Below are 18,661 nucleotides of genomic sequence, written 5' to 3' on the forward strand. Positions count from 1 at the left end.
CATAGCGATCGATAATTCTCGTCTGAAGTTTCTTGATAACACTTAATCAGAATTGAATAGACCTTGGTATAGCAAAAATTGTGTTATATTTTAAAATAATAATTTATATTTAATTTAAGGTGAGTATTTTCTTCTTCGTCTCAGGTTCTTCCAATGTGGGTATGTGAAAAAGCTTGCCAGCAGCTTCTCTTGGGTCAGTTGTTCTTTCAGGGGTTTTCCCGGGTTCTTTCTCCACCATTTATACTGGCCGCCACGTATAGCCTATCTTGTGCTGGAAAATGGCGTTAAACCCTACAACAACAACTTACCGTAAGGGCACATAAGACACCTGACGGTACATAAGGCACTTGACGGTACATGGATGCTTTACCGTATATAAGACACTTGACGGTACATAGACACGTGATGGTACTAAAGAAACGTGACGGTACATAAGACTCTTGACGTTACATAGGATATTTGACCGTACTTACGACACGTGACGGTTTATAAGACACGTGAAGGTACATATGACACTTGACGGTACATACACCACTTGAAGGTACATTAAAACTTGATGGTACATAATACAATTGACGGTATATGGACACGTGACGGTACATAAGACACGTGATGCTACATTAGACACGTGACCGTACACAATACACCTTACGGTACATAATACACTTGACGGTACATAAGATAAAATAGTAAACGAACGGTAACACAGATATCTGTTTTCGTTATAGTGGCAAAAGAGTTGGGAAGGGAAGGACATTAATGTTAGTCTCTACCATTCTATAGTAAAATTGGCGAATTTAAATTTGATTCCCACCATAGCGATCTAGTAGTTTATTCCGCAAAATGGTAGCTGCGTATTTAAATACGTTTTGACATACGTTGATGTTCTTATCTTTGTGACATGTAAAATATTTGAATATCTAAAACTTATTTATTGGCTTTGAAACAGAGCTAATGATCCAAAACATTGGGTACAACAATTATTAAGAATATTTAAGTTTACATAAGTCACGGATCAAACTCTATGTATTTTGAGGGTTGGCATTTTTTGTTCCTTAAATAAGAGTTTGTAAAAGCCGCTGGTGCAGTCGTCATAAAGCCTACACATCTTAAAGCTCGCTCTTCTATTCCTTTTTTTTTCTTCAAGTTGATTAGTATTTTTATTGCGACGGAAGTGGCAGTCTTAAGGATATAATTTGATGCTACAAAAGATAAAGATATATATAATTCTCAGTTCGATGATACTTCTACAATTTTTTTTACCAATACGTTTCTAGACAGGTTTTGGATCTGTCCATATCTGATGTCTGTCATCTAAGAGATGTGTGTGGGTCGACTTGTGTTCCGATTTTTGACGAAGGGATAATTTTAAATGTCAAACAGATTACGTAGGCGTTCAACACCGATTATTTCAGTAATGTCGTCACAAAAAAAACAATAACAGCGCCTTCTACCAGAAAAAAATGTAAACCACGAAGCATCGCAACATCACCATGGGAGAACAAGAGCATTGAGAAATAAATTCATGAGATGAGATGTCTGTAACTTTATTCCATGTAGTTTAAATCTTTTCCCTATCCCTAATTTTTCTCTTTAGGAATGGTTTCCAGAGGACTAAACTTGGAATGATCCAGATATTTTGCTTAAAGCATTAAATAATTCAGAAAGCAGTTTTGTATTGTTGTTGGTTTTTCTATACAAAATTTATTTCAAACCAGTTTGTTTAGTTTTTTTTATAGGGGTGGTCAAAGCTTTGTGACGTCATATATAAAGGGTGTATGAGTTTTTGTGACGAAATATGACGAGTGGGGAGGGGGGTAGTAAACATCCTCCAAAATTTTATGACTTAATAGATAACTGTCCCATTAGCTGTCACAAAACTCCTACAAAGATTTCTTACATGTGTATCGAACAACAGTGGGTAGTCAAAATCAATTCTTCATTATTTACGACAGCATTACTTAAGTACAGGTTTTTTGCCGAATGTCTTTCCACCCTGACAGCTATGGCTTGAAATTTTCAGGCATTGACTGCATTCTGATTCATAGTGCACCAATCCATCCGAAAGTTGGACTCATTTTCAAGCGTGTCAGTCAGTGTCCATGTCCGGGCATAACAATTAACGAGTGCCGTCAACCGCATGGTCATACAGTGGACCATATTTAATAACATAAAAAATATAAGTTATTAAAGTATTATTAAAAAGTAGAGGTCCGAAGATTTAATCATACAGAATTCCTTTTTTAAATTTCTGTCCCGCTACTCAAGACACCCTGCATCGAGCTAAATAACAGTATTACTGGCAAACGATAATATCAAGTGGAAGTCAGTCAGAAATCGTAGATATCTACGTAACCTCATGTATATACGTTTTCTTCAAGACCGTTCTCCCAGTCTTGGAGTAAACGAGAACGAGTTTAACCCGGCCATATGTAAAAACCGCCAGTGTCCGTTCATTTGATTTTCCGGGGGGATAGGGAGCTTACCTTTCTGTTCTTTTTTTTTTTAAAGGAAATGTTCCAAATGCCAAAATGGATTGAAAATAATATCATTCCTCAGACTTTTAGAAGAACTGATTATATCAAGTATGTTTGAGTGAAAAAAAAATATTTTTTCTAGAGGTAAACGATTTTTTAAAACAAATCTCGCTTTGGAAATAAAAAATCTCAGACGATCCCCAAACCCACATGGGCGCCAGCAGCATAGGTCAAAGAGGGTCATGTGACCTCCTGGAAATCTTACTATATATATATATATATATATATATATATATATATATATATATATATATATATATAATAAACAACACCATCACGTAGAATGTGTGACCGGTTTTGCTTTAATGCTTCATCAGACTGAATTCAAACTGAATTCAATATCATTGCTTATGTCATGACGTAAGCAATGATATTGAATTCAGTCTGATGAAGCATTAAAGCGAAACCGGTCACACATTCTACGTGTTGGTGTTTTTTTTTTTTAATATATATAATTTATCAAGAAAACCTTGACAACACAATGGCATCAACATATGATCCACGAATTAGCAATAGAACGACTTATTTAAAAACGACAATGGAAAATTTAGCGGAGAAACAGATGAAAAATGGATTACACGCACGCTTTCTTGAAAATTGTCTGGAAGACAATCCTGTGCCAAAGGGATTGCGATTAAAATTAAAAATTCATATTGGGAATGATAGAGCATCAAAGAAGTTTCAAGAATCTATTGACTCCCTATTGGAAAAAGTATCGTTGGAAATATATGATAGGCTAAAAGAAGAACATCAGAGGAGAGTGATCAAGATAGGCGAAGAACTAGAAGAAGATAGAGATGAACTGAAAACATTGATATAAGGAAATACTGGCATTTTTGACGAAGAACTTTTTCTTTTTAAAAAACTGAATCTAAAAAAGACGAACTATTATCAAGTCAACTTAAAACGTTACAGAATTTACAGAGAGAGAAAAACAATTTTCCTGGACAAAGAGAAACATCAGCATCGAAAATAACTAGAGAAAAATTAAAAAAAGAGATAATCAACAACCAAATAAATCAGCAGAGGAAATTAACTTCATCAATGTAAAAAATAAACGTACAGTAACTAAAAATCACACACGGAACAACCAACAACCAAGACATGAAAAGGAAATGGAACGAGCATCGCCAACAGCAAGAATTACATATCAGCCAAATCACACTGAAAAAATAATAGACCCATTCAAAACAATTGCAAAAATGATCAAGCAAAAAAACTTAACAGCCCCAGGCACACAAAAGGCAACCTATGCAGATGCAGTACAAAATGGGGCGAAGAAAACTACACAAGAATCCAACAGAACCGTTATAGCAACAATACAAAGACTAATGGAAACCCTCAAGTATCTGTTGAAAACAACACAAACAAAATAAAGAATAGGAGATTTATTAGAATACAAAACAAGAACAGATGGAGGAAAGAAAAGAAAAGAAAAAAGGAAATCGAAAGAGGAAAAGAAACTGTGTTAAACCTTTCTAAACGAATTCTAACTAATAGTGATTACATTCTTCTAGGTAAGGGATTATCATATTGTCCGAGAACCAAGTGCATGATAATATTAATTTAGCAGAAGCATTTTTCAAATACACAAGATCGTTAAAATTACAAGAATTTTTCTCACAATCATGTACATCTTCACAACATGAAAATAGTTTTCATCTACAAAATAAGCCCTTTCTCAATAAAAAAGAAACATCATTTACACCTTCCAGTGGACGAGATATGTATCTCGATTTTTATATTGAAGCAACTAAACAAGAAATTTTAAATAGCAGTCCTAAAAGAAAACATTTTACAAACATATCTAAAGAAGAACTAAATTCTTTACGTACCTTATCACAAGACGAAAGTATTATTATTAAAAAGCTGACAAGTCTAGCACCATGGTAATAATGAATAAGAAGTATTATATTAAAGAAGTAGAAAGACAATTAAATGATGAAGAATATTACACAAAACTTTCCTATATCCCTTCTGAAGAAATGAAAGAAAAAATAAGCAAATGTATTAATCAAATCCCTGTACACAATTTTTCCATATATGATGAACTAGATATCTTCCCAAATAAAATACGCACACCTCAGTTTTATATTTTACCAAAAATACATAAAACGGTTGATAAGTCACTACCTTTAGGATATTCAGGTAGACCCATTATTTCTACATGTAACTCAATTACAAATAATATATCGCAATATATTGATCACATTTTATAACCACTGATGAAATCACTACCTTCATTTGTCAAAGATACTTTTGATTTCATACCAAATTGAAATCTTTACGGAAACTAACTGAAAATTCATTCCTTGTTACACTTGATGTGGTTTCACTCTACACGAATATACCACACAATGATGGCATCGAAGCGTGTAAATATTATCTTGAAGAAAACGAATATACGTATAAACTATGAAAAGAACATATTTGTGATTTGATAAAATTTGTGCTCGAAAATAACATTTTTTTTTCAATTTGGTATATCAAACTGTCTCCAAAAAATGGGAACATCAATGGGTAGTCCTATGGCACCTACTTATGCATATTTATTTATGGGAAAATTAGAAAATGATTTTCTAAATAAATGGCTCTTAAAACCAGATGTATGGTTAAGATTTTTAGACGATATCTTTATGATTTGGAGTTATTCATTTGAAGACCTTTTTATTTTATAGACTGTTTAAGCAAGTTACATCCAACAATAAAATTTACATTCAATGTCTCTAAAACTAAAGTATCATTTTTGGACGTAGATGTCGTGAAAAATGAAAATAATGACATTACTACCATGGTTCATGTTAAAAACACGAATATTCATCAATATGTTGAATATTCTTCATGCCATCCCAAATCATGTAAAAATGGGATACCATATAGTCAAGCAAAAAGATATAGAAGAATTATTTCGGATGACGCTGTTTTTAAATCATATTTGACAGAGTTAGGTCATCATTTTTTAAATAGAAATTACCCTGTTGACATCATTAATACTGCTTTCCAAAAAGTATCTTCTCTTATACAACTTGAATCTTTACAATGTAAAATGAAAAGTAGAAATGAAGATATCATTCCTTTTGTTATTGAATATAATCCATGTTTGCCTAATATAGGTAAGATTATCAATAAATATTGGGATTTATTAAACTTATCTTATAAAGCAAGTGTTAAATCGCTACACGAAAGCAAACCCACACTTGCTTATAATAGGACTAAAAATCTTAAAGATTTCCTAACTAATTCTAAATTAGAAAGAAGAAAAAACATCATATAAAATAGGATCATCAACTAAATGTAATAGACCTAGATGTTCACACTGTTCATTTATTAATGAAAATACTTATTTCAATTGGTAATACGAAAAAAAACTTTTAATATGCGTTGTGATACTAATTGTGCAACATCAAATGTTATTTATTTGATAACATGCAAAAAATGTGGCATCCAATATATTGGGCAAACCAGTCAACAAATATCTAAACGTATGAATCAACATAGATCAGATATAAACAATTATATCGATCAATCATTTTCATCTCATGTTGCCGCACATTTTTTTAAAAAAATTCCCATAACTTGCAAGATTTCTCCTTCCAACCTATTGTTAAAGCTGATTCTGAGATGGAACGTCTGCTAAAGGAAACCTATTGGATTCACCGTCTTAATAGGTAAATCCAAAAGGTCTAAATTCAAAAAACACTATATGACATTCATTAATCCTGTTCTTTTATTTAAATTTTTAATGAATTATGTCCCCTGTTTACAATTAGATAAGAATATTTTTATATTATTCTACTTTGCAGAATAACGTAATTGGTAAAAGTATAAACTAATATCATAAAAATAAGTTTACTAATTCTTTAAAAATGAAATTGCATTTAAAATTAATTCTCAATATAATATGATTAATTATTTATAAAATACTTGATAGTAAGCATTATGCACACCATAATTTTTTATTATATAACTTGAATTCTGATAAACTGTTTAACATTTGTCAAGAATATAAAAAGATAAAATAAATATAAAGAATATAAACAAGTGATAGACTTTCTGATTTCGGAAGTAATGATTTAATATAAACAACAATTTCGAGGGAGTGAAGTATAAAACATTAATGAAAATACAGAGCTCATTCGAAATTGAATAAATATAAACAAAAAATGTGAAGAGCGACACATATTTAACACACTTTAAAACAATAGCAGAAATTTTTCTGAATAAAATGTAACACACCGCTACTTCACCTAAAAATTCCAAAATGTAATCAATTAATCTCTGAATAAATTTTTGAAAAAAACAACAAAGATCCAGTAATAAGGATCATATGACAACTGGGAATAATAAGATATATGGCTATCCCTACATGAAAACAATTATAGCACACACAAACAAATAGCAAAAAACACTAATAGCAGACACGGGACATAGGGATCTCTAGCCAAGGTCACAAAATAAAATAGGAGCGGGACTTCGAGATAGGTGATGGAAACCTACTCGGAAAAACAAACCTAAAGGAGACACTAAGGATTTAAAATACCCCGGCAAAAATTTACTAAATTTTTGAACCAAATTCTTTTGAATAAAAAACACAATGCAACATATCGGGGGGGGGGGGGGAATCAGAAACACATAAAGACATTTACTCATTGGCTAAGTGGGGGGGGGGGGCATCTGTCTGGTGCCCCCCCCCCCCCCCAATAAAAATAAACAAGTGATAGATGGTCGTCGAGGAGAGCGGACGTGTATTCTTTTGTGCGCTCTAAAGCATGTGAAGCATGTGAAGTTCTAGTGTGACAACATTTTGTGCGAAATTACCTCAGACAGGATAATCTAGTGAAAGGCAAGTGTAATTTGTGTGCATAATTATTGTGCCTTATATTTATTAGCAGTTTTTGTGCCCGGCAGGGAAAATATGCACTATTGATTTTTGTGTTTAATTTGTGTTTAATTTTTTTGATAATTACCTTTTGATTCTCAGTCTTAGTTAGGATTGAGAAATAGATTGTCCAAGGGGTTAAACTACAACTTTTCTTTAGGGGCTTATTAAAGAGTGACTGTTTTGGTATTGAACAAAATATCATATATACATTGAGAGTATTCAGAGATTATAGACTTGATTTTCAAAGATGGAAGAAATGGCAGAGAGTAATGTACATACAAGATCAAAATTGAACAAGTATTTTAAAACCAGTGCAGAGGAAATGCATTTAATTGTGCACCACCCACCAGGATGTCAAACGATAGACGTCGGAGACGCTGAGCAAGCGCCGCGACAGGCAGAAGTGTTGATGGCGCTTCATGTTATGGGAGTAGACATCGGACAAATAGATGGAATTCAAAATGGTGGAAGAAACAAATATGTCATCTACACCAGAAATTACAACACTCCACTTTTGGAAATGGCATCCTTGGAAATAAAAGGGATAAGAGCGACCGTACGAAAGACGGAACCCTTCATCAGAAAGATAGAACCTAAGCTGACGGAAATCCACATAGTGGGACTCCCACTGGAGGTCGACACGGAGCAAATAATCCAAAAGGTCGAAAAGAAGTTTCATGCAAACGTTGTGACCCACAAAATGGCCACCATTTGGGGTTTGCACCAATAAAATCAGGCAATAGAGTTATTTATGTAGCCAAAGAAGATGCGAAAAAGGTACCACTTTTCTTTTACGTCATGTGCTTCAAGTTAAGAAGTTGGTACAAAGGAGCAGAGCACGATAGAAAATGCCCTAGATGTCTCATGACAGGGCATGAACCAAGGGACTGCCCGGGCAAGGAACCTACAGTGGAAGAAACAGAACAAAGAACGTATGCAAACAGAGTGGCGACACCACCTCATAGCAAAGTGATAGAACAAAGACCCATTACTACAACTCATCAAAGAAATCAGAACGGAAAAAGAAACAAGTGAGGAAATAACAAACAGCTCACTTCCGGTCATGGATTTGACTGAAATAAGAGGGGAAGAACCAAAGACGCCGGAGTGGCAGCAAGTATTGAGCCCGGATAAAACAGGACCTCTAAAAAACCCCAAACCCAAGGAGGGAGTAACTACAGCAAACAGGTATGAGTGCCTATCAGAGGAAGAGGAAATTCTGGGAGAAGAACAAAGTAACCATACAGAAAAAGAGACATTATAGTCCTGAAACCTTTAACATCGACACCCGTCTCGAAATCAGAGAGGAAAAAAAGAAAGGCAGACACAGGTCTAGAATCACCACATGAAGGAGAGGAAGGGAAAAATGAAGAGACAATAGAAGAGAGGAAAAATGAGAAGGAAAAGAAAAGAACCAAAACAAAAAAGAAACGTGAAGAAACAATAGAGAAAGAAACTGTGGAAGCTCGAAACGACAAGATAAATGGAAATGAACAGGAAGAAGAAGAAATGGATGATGATGACGAATTCGAAACCGGAAACGAATATGAGAGAGATGGAGAAGAAACACAAGAGACAGGAATAAGAGGCACAACGGCAGAAACCATATCTGAACAAACAAGCAAAGAAATCAACGGTGCAACAGAAGAAGAAACTCCACCCACCATTTTGACTGGGGGGGGGAGACTCTGAAACCAGTGCCCCCATAGAATAATATTTGTTTATTTTTTATTTTTAAATGGAAGGAAAGAACTTCCAAGTCTTTTCAATAAATGTTAATAGGATAAATAAGGAAAAAAATGTTAAATTCAAGAAAGACTTAAATTATGATATTCTTTTCATGCAAGAAACCCACAATGGGTTCAACAGTGATGTGACAGCTCTATGTGAAAGTCATTTAGATGGTATTTTGTTGAAAAATGATTTTGAGGGAAAAGACGTAAGAGGGGGTGTTGCAACTTTAATTAAAAACAAACAAGGGATACAATGGGAAAGAATAGAAGAGGGAAAAGATTTTAAGGGGAGACTATTACACATAAAAATCGAAAAAATACATTTTATTGATCTATATACACCTGCTAACAAATATCAAAAACAGGAATTTCTAAGAATTTTATCGAAATATTTAGAAAAGTATACAATGGAAGATGTCATTTTGGGAGGGGACTATAACTGGGTTGGGGAAAATGTAGATAGAGAAGGGGGAGTAACAAAAAATGATATGAGATTTAAGATAGAAATGGAAAATTTAATTAAAATGCATAAATTTACGGATGTGTATAGACGTCTAAATATAGTTAGGAGGCAATATACTTATGATTATAATACAAATAAAGGAAGTAGGATAGACAAATTTCTATGCACCAGTTATAATGAAGAAACATACAAAGAGGCAGGAATTGTTGATTTTAAGATTTCTGATCACAGACTAATATATCTTACAGTTGATTTTAAATCTAGAAATAAGCGGGGGAAAAAAAATTGGAAATTAAATAATAAGTTGCTAGAGGATAAAAATTTTATTAAGGAAATACAATATGAATTAAAAAAACCTTTGTAGAAAAAGGAAATATGGATATTATTAGTGAATGGGATAAACTTAAACAGAAAATAAAAAATATAGCTATCAAAACCTTGAAAATCAGAAGTAACAAATTAAAAATGGAGCAAGAAGAAATTGAATGTCAATTAAAAGCAAATAATGCAAGGGAAATGAATAAAATTTTAAACGATAAATTAAACAAAATAATAAAAGAAAAGAGTATGGGTAGGGACATAAGGGCAGGGAAATATACACACATATATAAAAAGGCTCAAGGACTATACAAGCGAGAGGAAATTAGAAGAAGGGGGCGGGATAAAGTAATGGAAAGCATGAAAATAAATGAAACAACAAGAACAAGTGACAGGTATATAATCATAAAACACATACAAGATTATTACTCTAAATTGTACTCATCACAAAGGATTGAAAATAAAAAGATTGATGAATATTTACAAAACATCCAATGCAAGATGATATCAACAGAACATAAAGACTTATGTGATGATTTCATCTCGCAAAAAGAAATTTTTAAAAGCATACAAAGTCTTACTAAAGGAAAATCTCCAGGTGGAGATGGGCTCACCACGGATTTCTACTTGAAATTCTGTGGAGAGCTGTCGCCCATTTTGGAATGTTTATTCAATAATATTTCACTTAGAGATGACGTTATGATTGAAACAATGAGGGAAGGGATTATAATAATTATATATAAAGGGAAAGGTGATAGAGAAGATTTAAAAAACTGGAGGCCCATCTCCCTCCTTAACAATGACTACAAAATACTTGGCAAGATATTAGCGGAAAGGATAAAAAAAAGGACTGGGAAATATAATAAATATAAACCAAACATGCGGACCACAAGGTATGGACATACAAAATAATATACTTAGTATAAAAACAATAATTGAATATATAAATGACAATGCACAAACAGCTGTTATGGTACCTTTTGATCAAGAAAAAGCTTTTGACAGATTAGAACATAACTACATACAAAAAGTTCTAGAAAAATTTGGATTCGGAAATAACTTTCGAAAATGGACTAAAATCCTGTATAATAAAACAACTTCTAGAGTACAGGTAAATGGAGCCAGAACAGAAAAATTTGACATTAAAAGATCAGTGAGGCAAGGGTGCCCACTATCGATGCTATTATATGTAATAGCAATTGAAATTCTAAGTATAAGCATCAAACTCAACAAGAACATTGAAGGTATTAAGATACCAAACATAAAAGAAGAAGTGAAAATGCTGCAACATGCTGATGATTGCACCAACTTTATAAAGGATCAAAACCCCTTTAAACACCTGATCAAAGAATTTGAAAATTTTGGAAAAGCATCGGGATCTCAGATTAATCATGAGAAAACATAAATACTTAAAATAGGAAACTGGAGAGGTAATCACCCAGGGCTCACTCCACACCAAATAAAAAAGAAGGTCAAAGCATTAGGGATATACTTTGGGAAAGGAGAAGAAAAGGAAAACTGCAAAAAAAGTAAAAGAAGCCATAGAAAGAAATGTGAAAATCTGGGCACTCACGCCATTATGTCTAATGGAAAGAGTACAAGTTGCGAAAACATATATGTACGCTCATATAAATAAAGTCCTTAGAAATCAGTAATACTGAATTAAATATAATTGATAAAACCATAATTGACTATATCTGGGACTTCAAACTACATTACGTAAATAAAGAAACGCTTTATAAGGCCACAGAGAGGGTAGGGGTTGCACTCCCCAGCCCCATACTACTGAAAGCCACTAATATTTTAAATAGATTCAAAAGATTAAGTGCAGAACCGAAAATTCCATGGGAAGGTATTTATATATATCGTTATGGTTTCACTTTAAGAAATAGAGCGGACATCTATAAAAGTAATAAACTAACCAAAATGTTAGTAGTTCCTAGGAAATATAGAAGTATTAAAGAACTTTTGATAAAACACCGAGATAAAAAAGACTTATGGGATAGAGAAGAAAAACTGACATATGACTGGATACGGGAAGATATAACAAAACCCATAAAAAGTAAACTAGAGAAAGAAAATATACACGTAAATTGGAATAAAGCATGGGGGCACTGGAAAAAACTAGGCTCCCTGAAAATACAAAGCCTCAGCTTCAAATACATGCATGATGCGTGGTTGACAGGAGAGGTAGCAGTGAGACGGCGAATGGTCAGAGAACCGCCAAAATGTCCACTGTGTAAAAAAGGTCCTTTTTCTAAATATCATGTAATGGTACAATGTCCAATACCACAAATTAAGAGAGATAAAGTTATAAGTGAAATTAATACAAATAACATATACAAACATCAACACTTATTATATATAGATGGGAACTTTACAAAGAGAACTTTATATATGATAACAAGCTATATTGTAGAAACAATGAGGGCCTGTAGCCAAGTAATTTGTATCGGAAAATAATTGCCTTGTAAAATTTAGAGATACTAATATCTTCTTCTTCTTTCTTTGAGGAAAACCAATGACAGGGACCACATGTGGAGAAAGTACGATATGAGGATGCCATGGGGCTATGTCACATGGCGCTACGCGAAGTGAACAGGCCCGGGTTGAGTCCGGAAAATTCTCCACCTGAGGAGTATCAGGACAAACAAAACAGAAATATCCAGCACCCTCTACATACCAACCCCATACAGTCGTTAGACTGTATAAGCTACCTCGTTCAGGAAAATTAACAACCTTTTGGCACCATTCGATTTAATAAAATGGAATTATAAAGGCAGCAACCCTTATAAGGGCGATGTATATGGAAATAAAGAAATCCCAAAATAATGTTGACCTAAAAAAAAAAAATAATTATGAATTTAAATAAATAAAAAAACAAGTACGACTCACATATAGCACGCATTAAAACAATAAGCTATTTTTTCTTTCTTAAAAAGCAGTACACCGTAACTTCGCCAAAATTCAAAATTTCAAATAAAACAAGTAAAATTAACAGGTATTCTTCATAAACTGTGGTAAGAAAACTGGGAACAAACTTGATTCAGAAGGCTGTCCCAACATAAACACACTATAGCACGAACAAACAAATAGCATATTCACAGAGAGCAAACACGGGACATAGGAGACCTCTAGCCAAGGTCACCAAAATCTTAATAGGGGAGTGACCCCGGTTTTAGGTGATAGAAACCAAACCGGAAGAACAAACCTATAGAAAACACTAGGAGTTAAATACCCTGTCAAAAAATTCATAACATAAAATTTTTGATCCAAATCCTTTTTAAAAAAAATATAAGCAGAGCAACATATCAGGGGGTTTCAAGTATACATAAAACACTTTCCCATTTTTTGCTAGGATGGGGGGGGGGGGTGCATCTGTCTGGTGCCCAAAAAAAAAAAGAAAAAAAAAAGAATATAAACAAGACAAGATGATTTTAATTATGCAACTGAAGCTGAAAATATGTCACAAGGTTATGTTCAAAACGCTTAGTAAATATTAGCTTTAGTTTCAGAGTGCTTACAATACTAATACTACCTCCTCAAGCCGGCCTTGACTGACTCACCCCTCCCCTCTGCAAAAAATCCTGCGGGCACCCATGCATCCCCTCCCGATATGGTTTGTTCCTGACAAGTAAACCATTTGTGCACCATACAGAACAAAGAGGAAAGAAGCTCATTTTTTCCTTCTAACATTACATTTTAATTGTTATTGGAAATATATATTTACACTTATTCGGCGCCTCTAATTGTCAGCTCCAGGGGTGGTATTGTTCTTATTAGGTGCCTGTTGAAGCCCACCTCTCCAGTCACCCATTTGTCATGCAGGATAGGAACATCCTACTTTGTATATAGGTCGACCCTATACCTGCCCATTAATTCCATATATTCTCCAGTTCAAATTTGGTTGCCGTAGCTCTATCTCATGATTCTTTTTAATATTGTATCCTTTAATATGTTATATATGATTTAATGTCCAATCCAAATTCTACTATTGTCTCTGCAACGTATATATTAAGTCTCTTATCCTTTTACCACATCTTGGTGGTTCCAGTAACTTTGTAAGTATATTATTTTTAAAAATAGAATCGTTAATCGGCACAAATGGCCATGATATATATATATATATATATATATATATATATATATATATATATATATATATATATATATATATTCTCCTTTTTGGGGTCTATATATAAATATGTTTTATTTATTTAATGTATTTTATTATTCTATATAAAAGTGTATCATCTTCCCCTCTATGACCTTCATCATTGCTTCAGTTAGGTGCACTGTATTCATAATATAGCTGATGAGTTGGCTATACATGTAGGTTTTATCAACCTGAATACGCGCCATTAGACTGAGTGTTGTGTGTGACCAACCTGATCTTCTATCTTGATTAGTAGTTCACGGTAGTTGAGGTGAGTTGAGTTCTTCCCATATAAAATTCCTAATGCTCTTACATGATTTTTAATTAAAAAGTTAGGAGGGATACCAGGGTGATTATCTCTCCAGTTACCTATCAGTAATATTTCCGTCTTATCATGATTAATTGCTGACTCAGAGGCTTTTACATATTGTGTGAATTCATATTGTAAATGCTTAAAAGAGAATTCGTCTCAGGTGAAGTTTGTGTAGTCGTCTGCATGTAGCATAGTTTTAAATTCCCCATTAAAATTAGGTATTTTAATTCCAAGAATATTAATGTTTTTATTAATGTTAATATTTAAAAAATCTATTGCTATAATATAGAATATCATTGACAGGGGACAACTCCGTCTTACTGATCTCTGTATCATAAAAGCCTCTGTTACTACACCATTTATTGTTATTTTAGATGTAACATTTTTGTACATTGCTTTTATCCAATTAATTGTTAAAATCAAGCATTTTGTTACTACATCGACATGTCCTTCTGATATATAAAAAGTATCTAAACGGCTCCCATTATTGTGAGCATGATTGTATGTATATTCACGTTTATTTCCATTATAGTGTCTAAACACCTATTAAATCATTTGTTTTTTTAAAAAAAGTATTTATTAATTAATGTAATTCTTGTTTTTATCAGAATCCATTAGTCCCTCACTTTTATCTAGGTCAGACAATACCCAGTTAAAATCCCCTCCTATGATGTATGCTTCTAGTGCGTAGCGCTACATATATATATATATATATATATATATATATATATATATATATATATATATATATATATATATATATTCACATTAATTATGAAGTTAGTTTTCCTAGGGCTTGTTCCTCCAGGTGGAACATATATATTAAGTACATTCCACTTATTTATATTTATGTGTAATAATCTTCCTTGAAGTTCGTTTGGTGCATTATTATTATTATTATTATTAGTAGTAGTAGTAGTAGTACCATTTTTATTAGTAGTAGTAATAGTGTCATTATTATTATCATTATTATTATTATTATTATTACGTAGCGTGTCAAACATCTTTTGGGTTTATAAATGTGAAGCAAATTATCATCCAACTTATTTCGACTTGAACAGTATGTGCAGTTCACAATCGAGACAGACACCTCTAAAACCTATGAAATTAATTCCAATGGGAAATAATACCTTAAAAATTGTAGAACGCTTTCTTCTGCTTATCTTAGTTTACCGGATCGAGGAACCATATGGATCAAGGAATATCTTGTGGATATTGGCATGTCTAAACAAATAGGCAAGGAAGCTGTGGGATGGGATTTCTGGAAAGGCTCCAGGATGCAAAGTACAAGAACTTCGTTTTATGCGATTCCAGGGCATAATTTTAACCAACTAACTAAATGAAAATGTACTCTAGGAAACGTTCTTATTTTTTAGCGCTGGGGTTGATGTGGCGTCCCGGCTCCCTCTACTTCCCCAACTACTTACCGCTGTCATCAGAACCTATCCTGAATATGGACATTTTCATTGCGATACGAGATCCTGTATATTTTATTCACATATCTTGGTTTGCACTACGCAACATGCCGCTGTGAATGTAATTATGCTAGCAATTTATAATACAAAATTAAAATTTCGTGATACTGTTCACGCTTACATAAATATTAAATTGCAAGTTATTTAGGATGGACTAAATTTTAAGTAATTTCTTTTTTGCAAGCAACTCCTTGATAACTATTGATGCTTAGCGGATGATGTATGTTGAAGTGCATATGCGTGAGAGAGAGAGAGAGAGAGAGAGAGAGAGAGAGAATTACAGTAATTCGAAGGGACTGATGCTCTACTATGCCAAAAGGAATTTTCAGGAATTCAAGATGAGACCATTTCTTCATTTTAACTGCAGGGTATTGAAACCATGACTGATAGCTGTAAGCAGTAGCAATATTTGGCACTATTTTCAGTTCTGACCAAGTAGACACCATTAGATGCTATTGGTGAAATGCTATGTCGATATGACCATCCATCTTGGAGGAGTAGCAATCAGATTATCAGAATCGTCGACACAGCGGCCATATTGGAGGTCTAATGAGTTCCGTTTTGATTCAGAACGAACTAGATACCATAAGGAGCCTTCCGGTAGAAACACCAAGTCGATGTAACTTTCTAATCAGGTGAAGCACCAAAAACAAGATTTTAAAGATAGCTGCCGTGATGCGGTCAAGGCATGCGGTCTTGAGCTAGACTTACTGCACCGAAACCATTCTTGTCTTATTAGGCTAATCATGGGTTACAGAACATACAGACTGACATTACTAAGACTAACTAAAATGCAAAACAGATTCCCGGATGCGGGTCAAGAGTTCATCCTTCTGGAAAAATAGAAGTTTGTTTATTATATTGCAACTCATTCATTGCATTTTTCAGAGCTGGTTTTGCCTATCCTAGGCCGATGAATCAGCCCCTCACGCGTGACGATATTGATTTTTGGTTTAGGGGATATGACCTATTCATTAAAAGCTGCCAAAATATGCAGAAATGTTTTGGCTGCACACATCGATGCCGGTATTTCTCTCGGCTGTGGGACTACAGTCGGTTGAAGAATTCCTTTGGTGACATGTAAATTGTGTTTCCGGAGCACATTCTATTTTTGGTGACTCATAAATCCACGTGGAAAAGCACAACCATCTGTCATGTGGCCATTTTGAATTTCGCGTTAGTTATGGCTATTACCAATATACCGGTATGTGTCTAAACTGTGCGCAGGCTTGTTCCGGAAAGATCTGTATGCAGCGAAATTGCACATTTCAGTGAACAGGTGACACCAGACCCTCATATCGACCATTATTATCAACACAGATTTCGTTTTGTTGTTTTTTTGTTACAATATTTGCTAAAGTTAGTGTACTTTGGACTAGTTCAAGCCGATTTTTGGAAGATATGTGGGCAGCCATTTTGATCAGATGTATGCTTTAGAGCATGGACGATTTCTACATCTAAAACTTGTTCAGCCATAGTACATGAAAGCAACATAGAGGCATGCCAATATTTGCTCTTATGTGAATGTTGCAAATATATAGATAACTTAAATTTATACACCAGTCACTCTGTCAGAAGTAGGTAATATCTGTGGAGCCTACTTCTGACATCGTGACAGGCCCCTTATTAAGACTCTACGATGAAATTGGTTACCGCACTTTATATGCAAAGTTGCAAAGTTTGGAAATTACGAAACAATTGACATTTTCTAAATACGGGGTACAAAGGATTGACGCCTGTATCAGGTAGGTGAAAACATTTGGTTTATTCAAGTCTCATCCTTAATCTTGCTTTACAGGTCCAATCCCTTTAACATAGAATTGACCAGAATACATCTGGGAACTGTTGGAAATACATTTCAACTTGTCATTGGTTAAAAAATATTAAGCTTTAAAACAAAAATAGCAGGCTAGAAGGCAAATTTTCTTCGCTTTTAAAGACAAAGGTCTAAAGGATAAAAACTTTTATGAGTCAGATAGCGGTGTTTGATTGGTTGAATACAGCGATGACGTCAGTGTGAAATTATTATTGGTATGCACAATATTATGTGAAGCTGGTCAGCCATGATTGTTGAGCCCACTATCAAACGTAGCTCAAAATCTTTCCTCAAAACCTTAATTCCGATGTTGACGAAGAAATGACTGGTACGTCTCGCTTCTCATCATCAAGTTTTCAAGAAAAAATGTCACCTTCTTAATATTGACTTAGGGGGTTCAAAAGGTGCGTCTTTCTACAGGAAAAAATTCCCATTAAATCTGGCTAACACCTTTATACCCCCCCCCCCATTTTATTAGTTGTTATCAAACATGCAGCAATAAATCCAAGTTCAAATATTCAGCAATCGACCAAAACGCAATTATTTTAACTTGATATTTAAAAATGCACGGTTAGTCAAAAAAGACGAAGAAAAAAAGCGTTTTAAAAAATCAGGAAATTTTTAAATTTTAACGTTTCTTTAGTTACGATAAATTTACATCAATAAGAAGTTGAACCCCATTTTTAAATACTCATAATTTAACCGATAAGCAAATATTTATATTGATGAAAAACAATGACAAACCTGGTCCAAGTTTATTTAATATTAACCCCAGAAGAAATGGTTTCTTGTCCATTTAGGTTAGGACGAACTTTCAAGACCACTTAATAAACTATTGTTGCAAGCAATTTCTTGTTTCGTCTTGATACTACCGTAAACGCGCGCATGCGTCAATTCATTCGATCGACAGATGGATAGATAGATAGATAGATAGATAGATAGATAGATAGATAGATAGATAGACAGAC

This window comes from Sinohyriopsis cumingii, chromosome 15 (genome assembly GCF_028554795.1).
Source record: "Sinohyriopsis cumingii isolate HCF-2022 chromosome 15, ASM2855479v2, whole genome shotgun sequence".
Classification (NCBI taxonomy): Eukaryota; Metazoa; Mollusca; class Bivalvia; order Unionida; family Unionidae; genus Sinohyriopsis; species Sinohyriopsis cumingii.